The sequence below is a fragment of the Halichoerus grypus genome, chromosome 3, assembly GCF_964656455.1.
Source record: "Halichoerus grypus chromosome 3, mHalGry1.hap1.1, whole genome shotgun sequence".
Lineage (NCBI taxonomy): Eukaryota > Metazoa > Chordata > Mammalia > Carnivora > Phocidae > Halichoerus > Halichoerus grypus.
Genome location: NC_135714.1, coordinates 94,082,395 through 94,094,779, shown reverse-complemented (window position 1 = coordinate 94,094,779; position 12,385 = coordinate 94,082,395).

The window sequence follows — 12,385 nt, the reverse complement described above, 5'->3', positions numbered from 1 at the left end:
GACATGGTTCTCGTGGTCTGACAGTCTGTGTAAAAGGCATCTTCTTTCATCACAGACAGATATACAATGATGGGCCCAGGGCATAAGAACCACAATAAACACTCCCATTTAAAAATGGGAAGGATAGGAGACCTATGGCTGTCAATAGATGGCAATGATGTTGCATTTCTGCTTGGAAGACAGGGAAGTGTGAAATTTTTTTCTCAATTAGAACCCAATTTTTCCCACTCAAAGGATCTGCCTTGATCATTTTTTTCCATCCTGATGGTTCCCATCTCTACCCTCTAGGAGTCTTTTTTACCAAAAAAATCTGGACTCGTGATTTCTTTGCCAATATACTTCCCTCAAAAACTTAGTAGGTATCTAATCTAGTTGTTTCCATTCAGTTCCATGTGCCAGTGATCATCACCAAAACTCTTTCCTAGAACTAATACTCAAACCTGTTTTATTCCTTCCTTTTCTTGGCCCAGGACTCTCTCATTGTCTCTACTCCTCTCTCTGTTTCTTCCTTCCTCCATCCTTCCCTTCATCCCTCAATTTATGGCAGCTCCCATAGTGCCATCAGGCTTAAGTTGAAAGGTCATATTCAATCTCACTTTTATCAAAGAGCTGAGTGTAATGGGTCTTTGCTATTGTTTTTGTTTGTTTGTTTGTTTTTAGAGAGGGGGAGGGGCGGAGGGAGAGAGAGAGAGAGAATCTTAAGCAGGCTCCATGACACAGGGCTCAATCTCACAATCCTGAGATTATGACTGAACTGAAATCAAGAGTCAGACGCTTAACCAACTGAGCCACCCAGACACCCCTGTAATGGGTCTTTGTAATTGAAGTTATCTTTCAACCTTCCTCATAGTTTGAGGTTTAGAGGATTTAGATTTTTCAGACTTTTGAAGCTTCAAATACCTGGAGTCTATTTCATTTTATGTTTGCCTATAAACCAACCAATTCTTGACTGAGTTCATCTCTTCCTTCTATTATCGTCAATTATAAATCAAAAGTATTCTATTACAAAATGTCTCTACATAGCAATATAGTCTTGGAAGCTTTGATCTGTCTTTCAAATTATCATGCATGACAGTTCTACCAAATGTTTTGCCACTCTTATCCAATCTCCTATAACCATTTTTTCATTAGCATCTACCCACACTCTGGGACAATGTCACAAATGTTCATTTACCTTTCAATACCATTACGTCTTGAATTGCCAATATTAAAAATAATTAAGGTACTACTAGCTACTGTAATAGGTTAACACCAAGTTCTTAGTAGTAACATAAAATAAAAATTCATTTTTTGCTCACATATACTTTAAATAGTGGAGGGATAAGTGTTCTCTTTCACCCAGAAAACATGCCTCTTGACTATGTAAAGCCCAAGATTGACTCTTGTCAATATTCAGAAAGCAGCAAGGGTAGGAGAGAATGGAGACTTTCTAAGTGAGAGATTTTTTGAAAGCCAAGCTTAGAAGTTATGTTTATCATTTCTACCTATGTTCCATTGGCCAGAACTCAGTCACATGTCCACTCTTCACTGCAAGATAGGCTGAGAAGTATGGTTGAGCTGTTTGCAAGGAAGAATGGGATACACATTTGGTAAACAAACATCTAGCACCTGGAACACAGATTGGGGATGAAAGGGACACCAGGATCTAAATTAATGGTAAACTCAATATGAAAAATAGTGAACATCCACAAGTGGTAATGCAATATTGGTGCCCATGAAAAATAGTATATTTAGATCATGTGAGTGAATAACAGTAAATCTAGATTATAAAAGTTGATCATTTTGCTTTATTTTGTGCTAAACAGATCACACCTTGAACATGGAATTTCTCAAATAAACGTCATATTATGAGAGGGTGATGTGTGAAAACATTATAACCAAATGGATTATTTTTCCCTTCTAAGAAAAATAGGTTACCCGTTTACAGAAAGGGAGATTTCATTTGTTCAGCCTAAAAATTACAGTCAAATATGACTCCCTTCTTTGTTTCCACAACCTTCCTCTATCAATAATTCTTGTCAGCTCTATCTTTAAAACAACTCAGGTCCCAAGAACATCCTATCACATCCAAACTTAACACCCTAATTAAAGCTCCCATTATCTTTTTCAGAGGGAATTAATAGCATTTCCTACTTACAGATTTGACTTCCTACAGCCTATTTTCCATTCTGGCCAGAGTAATTCTTTGACCAACTTACCTATCACTACTCCCTCTTAAGGCCACACAATCCTCCTGACTGTCCTCTGGACATGCCAAACAGGCTTCAACAGTAGAACCTTCACACTCTCTGTTCCCTAAACATCTGCACTCCTCACATTCCCCCCTTTCTTCAACTCTTTGCTTAAGTGTCACCTTATTATGCAAGTCTTTCCAGAACCCCACACCAGCATTTTCCCATGTACTTTCCTTTCTTGATCCTTCCCTACCACTTATCACCAAATGACACATGAATGATCTGTCTGTTCATTTGTCTGTTCACTTCCTTAACTGTATCATAAGCTCCATGAGAAAAGGTTCTCTTTTGTTCATTGTGGTATTCCCTATGGCTGGTACTCTCTGGGATTTTGTATTAAGCCCTCAATAAAGATCAGTAAAAAAATGAAAAAAGAAACCAAGATGATGAAGGAACATAAAACCCTAACACATGAAGAACACATGAAGAAACTGGGAATGTTTTGATGGAAGTTTGGGTATAAACAAGGAAAATGAAGAGATAGCCAGAATAAGAATGGGTCTCAAGAACTTATTTATCTCAAGAACTTGTTACAAAAAAAGATGGAAGTTATAAAAAGGTAAATTTCTTTTTTAATTGAAAAAGTATTTTTCTAATAAATAGAGCACATGTGGAATGAGCCGCTTGGAAGATGTAATATATAACTTGCACATATTTTTAAGTGTTCAAGAATAGACTGAATTAGAATTTTAAAGGGAAGCCATAAATTAAATCTAAAATTCCAGCCTTATGTTCCTTTCTAATTCTGAAGAGGATAATGTTTAATAATAAAAGAAAGAGAGGGAGATCTAACATTTGATGAGGAATGACAGCTAATGTTTGGTTAGTCGGTTGTCTATCTGTGTAGGAAGTTTTCTATTTGTTTACTTATTTAATTTGTTCTTTTATTTAATAATGCAGTTCAACAGGTCTTGATCTTATCTATGGGCTAGGAAAGAAGCAAGTGAACAGGAGACCTCTATCTACTCCAAATTTCTATAAAAGAGGAACAATTGTTCTCATTTCCAAATCAAGTCATCTACCCTAGCCAGGAAATACAGGCAAATAAATATATCATGGCATGTTTGCCTATGTGCAACATACATATTTTATATAATATTTACATAGTATGTTTGCGTATATGTATAGAAAACATATATACACATATGCACACAACCATATATAAATGCATACATATATACTATGTGTGTATATGCGTGTGTTTTGTGTGTGTGTTTGCATGCATTATAGTGATGCAGATATAGTAATCATGTCTTCAGCACAGCAAGCATTCAACTATGCCAAACTACTGTAAAGTTTGCAAAAAATGGAATTTATCATCACTAAGAATGCAGTATTGTTATCTTTTTCAAGCTATTTCACTTCTAAAAGCAGTAAATAAATACTTTTATTTTGTCTGTAGCATTTTATTCTTCACATTATGACACTTATACCACTTATCACCAAATCCTTTCTTTCTGGTTGACTTTATGATTCAACTTCTCCAATAAAAGTTTTATAGCAGGAGTCTAATGAATTAGACCCTACAGAAAGGAAAGTAAATTGGTCTGTTTCAAAGCTCAAAGCTGCAGCAATAAGTTCCGTGGATTTATTGCAGACCCCTCCACTGCTCCAGAGAGGATCCAAATGCATTGTTTCCCAGCTTCCTTTACAACTTTTTTTAAAGGCAGAAATTGCTAAGATCTATTCCATCAGAAGCAGAGAAATCCAGGGATTCACAGAGACGTCAAACAAGAAAAACCCTATTGGATTCACTAGCATGAGCACCATGAGAAATGGTGATTGCATGGGGCACATAAAAAAAGACTACATTTAGATATTGGTCTTAGAAAGCCTGTATCATGACTAAGCCAAGAAAAAAACGAAACAAACCTGTTCTTCAGGATAACATCAGTCCCTGCGGTAAGCCTCGCCAGGCCGAGGCACAGAGTTGTAATAGACCCTGAAGCCTGGAGGAGAAGAGCACCCAGGAAGCTAAGGGATGTGGTTTGTATTTCAAAGAGTCCAAGGCAAGAAACCTAGAGGAAAGTTCTAAAATAAGATGCTTTACTTTTTCAATTGTTAAATTCTAGAAAAGAATTGTTTTTACTGTTGTTGCTATTTATTTACCTTACTAGGAGGAAACCAAAGGAGGTTGGAAATGTGACCCTGTGTTTACCATCAGATACACTGACACTAATTAATTTTCCCAAAGCCTGGAGTTCTGCTACATATGTCTTGTTATCAGATTTATATAGGAAAGAAAAGAAATCATTGAATTCATTGGTAAAACAAGTTAAAAAATAGAAAAAATAAAGATAGCATTTGCATGATTAAGCAAATGACATGAATTTTAGTTGGTATAAGTGATAGTTAATTCCCTATATATAAATATCAAGTCATAATTTAGCAACTGATAATTTAAAAGGATTTTGAATGTAAGTGAAACACGTTAAAAGTACAAATGAAAAGCTGCTAAAAATTCAGTTTTCCTTCTTAATATGCTTAAATCCTTTTTTAAACAAATAAATAAAGTTAAAGTTAATTTGGGCAATCGATATAGCATTTTTGATCAAAATGATCATTGCAGAGCTCCACAAAGGAACAAGAAATTTGGGGACATTAAATAATAGGCAAATTTTAACACATTATATTAGTAATATTATGCAAAATACCACTTTTATGAGTCCTTATAAACCTGGAATATATAACAAAAAATATTGTCTATGACACTCAAACATATAACAAAAAGTTGTGGATTCTTTTGTCCATGTGTTATATATTACCGGCAGAGCCATATATGATTAGAAACACATCCTTAATTTACAGTACATTTATGATTATTGACATTATTTTGCAGCTATATGGCTGCAGAAAATACCAATTTTATCAGAAAAATTAGTTTCTATTCATATTAATAAAATTGTTGAAAGCACATTATACTATATGTATTAGAGTTACTTTGCTTCAGAAAGAGGCTATACCAAATATTAACCTGACTTTCACTAATTGTTTCTGCTGGAGGAATGATGGTACCTCATGATCCCACAGTAAACCACTGCCCACATGTCAAGTGATACTAATTGTCTAAAGTTCTCTCCTTCACTCCCCCTACAGTCTTATAGTGCTATTTTTATCAAATTAAATTACGTAAACTAAGCTATTCACTTCTATTGAAATATTACTGTGCTAATATCAAATATTATTGATCCCTCTGGCTTTTAGTTTATATTATTGGAATTATTCTTGATTTCAAAAATGCTCTATCTCTTTTTACTTGTTTATTCTCTAACACAATTTTAATAAAATCTTTAATAAACATGCTAATCCTATTAAGGTTTTGAATGGAATTCCATTATACATAAGTATAATTTAAAATACCATTAAATTGGAGCACCTGGGTGGCTCAGTCATTAAGCATCTGCCTTCAGCTCAGGTCATGATCCCACAGTGCTGGGATCGAGTCCCGCATCAGGCTCCCTGCTCTGCGGGAAGCCTGCTTCTCCCTCTCCCACTCCCCCTGCTTGTGTTCCCTCTCTCACTGTCTCTCTCTCTGTCAAATAAATAAATAAAATCTTTAAAAAATAATAAAATAAAATAAAAAATAAAATATTGTTAAATTATTCAGTCTTTCCATAAAAAATATTGTGTACTTAAGTCTTATTTTTTTGTATAAAATTATTATATATATAAAGTAAGATTTTGGAGATGTCTTAAAATTAATCCTGTTTTCTCCACACATTTGATAATCTAGCTCATATTATGCATAGGGGAACATTTTCCCCAGTATGATTTCTAAAGCTTTAGTTTTCATTATGGGGAAACTATTGTTTCCATAGAAGAGCTATGGGACTCTTTTAGTTATTTTGTTTTGGTACAATAGGATGATTTTCCAAGAATTTTAATTATTTTGCAGTTGATTTCCTTGGTGTCTTATATAAAAATTTTTAAATAGAAAAATCATAATTTTATCTCTTCTCCTCATACAGCCATATATCATTTTTTATTGCAATATTAAGAACTTCAAGGGGCAGCTGGGTGGCTCAGATGGTTAAGCATATGCCTTCAGCTCAGGTCATGATCTCAGGGTCCTGGGATCAAGTCCTGCATCGGGCTCCCTGCTTGGCGAGGAGTCTGCTTCTCCCTCTCCTCTGCCCCTCTCCCCTGCTCAGGCTCTCACTCTCTCTCTCTCTCTCAAATGAATAAATAAAATCTTTTTTAAAAAAAGAACTTCAAAAAGGTTGAACATAGTCTTTTAAATTAACAAAAAACTCACGCAATTTAGGTAAATTGGGTTCATATGGCTTCATTTCTCCATACTCTCCATACCCTTGAGGGACATATGAGCTTTTCATGCACTTGCAGGGTAGGCTCATCCAATCTTAGATTTTTTAAGTTTAATATTGTTCAAATTTGTTACATATCTCATGATGTTATATGTAGCAAACTTTACCAAGGTTTAGTGACTGGAAAAAAATCATGGGATTTTCAAAGCACAGTATGAAGTATGAATAAAAAAGAAACATATCTAGAAGGTTTGTAGAATATGAGTGATTTCACATGACCATTCCAGGCAGAACTCGTTCACCTGATCAATTTCCATCACCAACCTGCAATGCCTTGTGAGATCATCTCCTATGCTACAAAGCTTACAGCCATTCGACATTGTCTCACTACAAATACTAAAGCAATATATCTGTAAATGGGCATATTTATTTTAACTATAGAAATAAAAATGTTGTCAGGATATTGTAGACAAATCTTTCTGCGATAGGAAGAGAGTTTAGAAATGCTTATGTGTGGTCAGCGTGGACTGAGAGCCAGAACAATATTAAGTTCTCAATAAATATTTGCTAAACTAAATTCTTTTCTTTTATTTTTTAAAGACGTATTTATTTATTTTTAAAGAAATGGAGGGAGAAGGGGCAGAAGGAAAGAATCTCAAGCAGACTTCCGCGCTGAGCAAGGAACCCTACTCAGGGCTCCATCTCACAGCACTGAGATCACGATCTGAGCCGAAATCCAGAGTCCGATGCTCAACCAACTGAGCCACCAAGGTGCCCCTAAATGAAATTATTTTAAATCAAACTTGTTGAATTGAATTTGAAGAGCACACGAGTGGCATTTTCAAATTTGCTTTCTATAGTATCTTTTTCTTCAAAAGGAGTTATGCATAAGATTAAATATCATCAAATGAAAGAAGAGTTAAAATAATATTTCACTTCATAAATCATGATTTTAAATAACGACATAACAGGCAATAAAAATGTATATGGCTATGGCACTTTACTACTGAGCTGTTTTTAATTGCTTTATGACCATTACCATATGAACTCAATAATTTATTCTGTAAACCTATTTTTACATTGATTTGCCATTCAGAATATAAAAATGAAGAAAATAAAATTAATCAATCTGCTCTTAAAATATATCATTAAGCTTGCTTAATCAGAAAAAAATAAATGCAAGTGATAAAACCATACTTATGAATTTCTTTCAAAAAACCTGTTTGGACTTGGGCCAAAATCATAGAAATTAAAATTCTTTGTGCTGACCTACCAATGCCCAGGCCCATACATATTGTTCTGATTGTTCCCAGATAATTGATTTAAGTATGTACTGTAGTACCAAATATTCTAAAATACCCCCTCTAATGAATCAATTGAGGTCTTTTTCATAATCAGACCCTCCCAGAGTAGAAATCAGAAGTGCCTGAAACTGGCCAAACACTTTCAGATGGATTGAACCTCCGTCTAACTTCACATACACCAGTGTCATTCATTCACTTGGTAGACATTTATAAATCCCTTAAAATAGTTCAGGATTACTAGGTTTAATGAAAAAGTTACAGCTTCTGCCTTCAAGTTGTTTAGAGTCAAGTGGGGGAAGAGAAAAAGCCAGTTTTAATACAGAATGCTAATATTCTGGTAAAAGAATACATGGGTTTCTATGGGAGAAATGAAAAGGGACTTGAAGCAGACAGTGGATTTGGGAACATTTCCTAGAGGAAGATACACCTGAATCAAATTCTGAATTGTGAATGTGAGTGAAACAGTTACATATGAGAGGGGAGAACACAGGAATTAGAGAGGACAGGAGTGAAGACAATTCACAGAAGAAACTCAGTGCAATGAAATAGCTGGTTATGATATATGTTCAGTGGATTTCTTTCCAACTGGAACATGTGTGTTTATACACATAACATAGGGAGGAAATTTGATGGTCTAGCAATATCATTTGGGTCCAAAAATTCTCTAACATGATATAGCAGGTGGTCAGCGCAAAAACAAATTTTTCTAGGTACAGCAACACAGAAAACCTGTTTCAGGATTATAGTACTTTTTAAAAAGCTTTACTGCATCTGCAGCAGTTGGTACAACTTGTAAATTCTGGTCTACATCCCCCCAGCATCCTGATATCTAGCACACAGAAATACCATCCAACTGACAGGGGACAGCTGACACGTTAAGCAATCTGGTCTTGCACAGTTTAACTTAAGGAACTGAGTATTCTCCATAATTCTTACCTATGTGAGTATCAAATGTTTTAGACTCTGAAACCACAATGTTTATTATTCTAAGGAAAACTTAACCAAACATAGCATTCATATAATAATATAATAGTATATAAAAAGAGCTACCTGGAAGGTAGTTACAAGATGGAAAATATTGCACCTCGATTTTGTATTTTTAAGAAATAGCAAACTACTAGAATGGATACTTCACTCTAAGTTTTCTCAAAATGTGATATTTTAAATTTATATGTAAAAAGCCCTTTAACCAAAATGTCTGTCAGCTTCAATTTTTGCAAATAATACACCAACAGCAGTGATCCTTTTAATAAAGCACACACTAAATAAGGCACCCCAGAAATAAAGTGAAATGACTATTATAACTCAATATAGACATAGATAAATATTAAAATTAAGACACTGACAGCATAGAAATGATGTGGAATCTTAAAGGGGATATTTGCATGTTCATTGAATGCACGATACCTCCTTCTTATTTGAAAAAAATCTATTCTTTGAAAAGTAACAATAAGCAGACAAGTTACCTTGAGGAGATGTCAAGGAATATGAGCACAATGTCAAAACAGTATTTAGAAAAATGCCCTCTTTCATGGTCATCTACAGCTCATTGAGTGTGGTTTTTCTCTAAAGTTAAGGGCACTTTTAAAATTTAGTTTCACAATTGATTCACTTAAGTAACAGTAAGTGCATTTTAGATTGATAAATTTGTAATAAGTCTAGACAATAAAAATCTACTGCAGTTTTTACAAACTCAGTCGCCTTCCAGATGCTTATATGCTCAGGGATGACATTATATTTTTAAGACTTCTTTGTTGCATCTGAAGAATGAAACAATTCTCCGAAGGGGAGATTAAACTGTGCTCATGTTTACTGAGTTCCAGGTGTATATTTTAAAGGAATATACTAAAATGGAAAGTGCCAAAAAATAAAAGTTCATGACATATTGTAGAATATTCATAAACTAAGCATGCATCATTTTAAATGTTTCAATCACTGTAAATATATTATAGGCACGTCTACATTTATTGAGAAGAATTCGTTTACCGAGTCTAAACACTGAGTTGGGTAAATTAGTGATAGCAATATGTTCTCTATTCAGCTGATTTGATGAAAAAATAAAAACTGTGGTTTAGATTACTAGATTTTGTGTTTTAAAAATTCAAAATGTTGCTGAACCTTTAAAAATTTCCCTAAATGGTGCCTGGGTGTCTCAGTTGGTTAAGCAACTGGCTTCGGCTTGGGTCATGATCCTGGAGACCCAGGATCGAGTCTGGCATCGGGCTCCCTGCTCAGCAGGGAGTCTGCTTCTCCCTCTGACCCTCCCCCCTCTTGTGCTCTCTCTCTCAAATAAATAAATAAATAAAAATTTTCCTAAAGATGAATAAAAGTCTCTTTTGTGGTAAAAGACTAGACTTAAATAAATATCATAAATATATATGATATTTGGCAAGGATTTAAGCTTTAAATTTCAAACTATTTCCTTACTACCAAAAATTATGTGTTTTTAAAAAATATCACATGTTATTTTTGTATAACTTATTTTGAAATAACTTAGTAGAGAATTAGTAAAACTCTATTTTGTAGGGTGTATATGCAAAGTAACAAATGTGAGATTGTTATTTTACTACCTAACATCCTAAATCTCTTAATATCAATGCATTAGACCAGGGAGGTGAAACAAAGTCCTTCACATCAGTATTCAAGCTGAGAAGAGTGACAAAATATAAGCAGCAAGGACAATGAATGACAAAAAGTAATATTACTTTAAAATGCTTTTTTCTTATAATACGGTATGTAAGAAAGTCATTAAATTAAAATAAAGTGCATTCTGTAATCACCTCCATTGAACAATCGAAAACAAAATTGTAGAATACACATTCGTTTTACATTGCATTAATTTCCTATTTTTAGGAAATTGACAAGACTTCGAAATTATTAAATTTCACATTCACTTAAATGGATATCTATATAACTAATATTGTATATAATATGACAACATGACATATAACTTCATATGTTGTGTTTGTACTTGTTAGTGTTGATCCTACTTCCAGGCTTTTCCTCTGTTTCCGACTAGCTTCAAAAGTCTTATCCATACTACTATGAAACCTACAATTATTTCCCCTTTCTCTGATTAAAAATAACAATGATAATTATATGTATGCATATATGTGTATATGTGTGTGTGTATAGATAGAAATAGAAATAAAGATCAACAGGGGCGCCTGGGTGGCTTACTCGGCTAAGCGGCTGCCTTTGGCTCAGGTCATGATCTCAGGGTCCTGGGATTGAGTCCCACATTGGGCTCCCTGCTCAGCAGGGAGTCTGCTTCTCCTTCTTCCTCTGCCCCTCCCCCTGGCTTGTGCACACACTCTCTCTCTCTCATATAAATAAATAAAATCTTAAAAAAAGAAATAAAGATCAACATAGATAAGGATATATAGATATAGGTATAGATATAAATATATACCTCACCAGAGAAGATAGAATCCAGCATAATATATTATCACACTGTATCTGTCACCCTCATTCCTTTCTCCCCTCCGTCAGGCCACCCCTAGAAATGGAGAAAGGTAAACATGCAGATAGCACCACAAAATACTGCATCTTGGAACTCAGAGACTGAATTGATAGCCCACTCAAAAATTTGGCAAAAGAAAAGAATAGGCAAACCAAAGAAAAGAAAATGTGAGTGGCTGGTATGTGAAAAGACATTCAAATTCATGGATTACTCATCTAATACTCAATTCCATGGCATAAGTCCTGTTAGGACACCCTTTTATTGGATGGGAAAGCTAACACTCAGAGAGAGTAGGTATATTAATTGTCCAGGTCACATAGGTAATAAGTTACAGAGTTGAGATTGAAATGCAGGTACAACACTAGGGAAAGCCTGATTAACTGGCTCAGTTTTTTTTTTATAGGAATGATAACCTCACCTGAGCACTAGGTTCCAGACTCTAAGAAAGCAAGAAAGAGCAGTTACTACCCTATATGAGAGTTCTCATAGAGTTGTTGAATGAGCAAATGAATGCTTTCGTTAAGGACGAGCATAGCAAACAATATGCAGTGTAATGAATTTGCCGTTAACATTCCAACTATAAGGCTATTTGTTGTTGTGATGATAGCACATACATTCCAGGGTATTCCTCTCTGCTGGTGTTTCCTTCTACTCCATCTTCTCACCCTTCATCAATTACAAAAGGAATTCTCTTTCTAACTATAGCAGCTTTACCACTTTTTCCCTCCCAATCCCAAAATTAATGACCAGCTTTTATTTTCCAAATGTTCATATTTGTCACAAGAGTATAGCATGTTTTCCTCCCATGTACCTATCATCTTCTCCTCCCATGCCTTGTCTGTGATTTCAATTTTAACTGAGACACCAAGATTTCCAAGTCACCAACATCAAGGAAAAGAATGCCAAAGAGGATCAAGACAGACTGTCAGATATCAAGCTTTGCTCCCTATGTTAGAGGTATTCTGCTTCCAACTAGCCTTTATTCACCCCCTGGTTTCTACCTCAAAATAGCTAGAAATTTGGGGTTCTGGTTTCTTCTCAAGATATGGTGTTTCAGCCGTTCTAAAATTTATGATGGGATGAAATTACAGAATTTTAGGTAAATACATATTTTTAGTA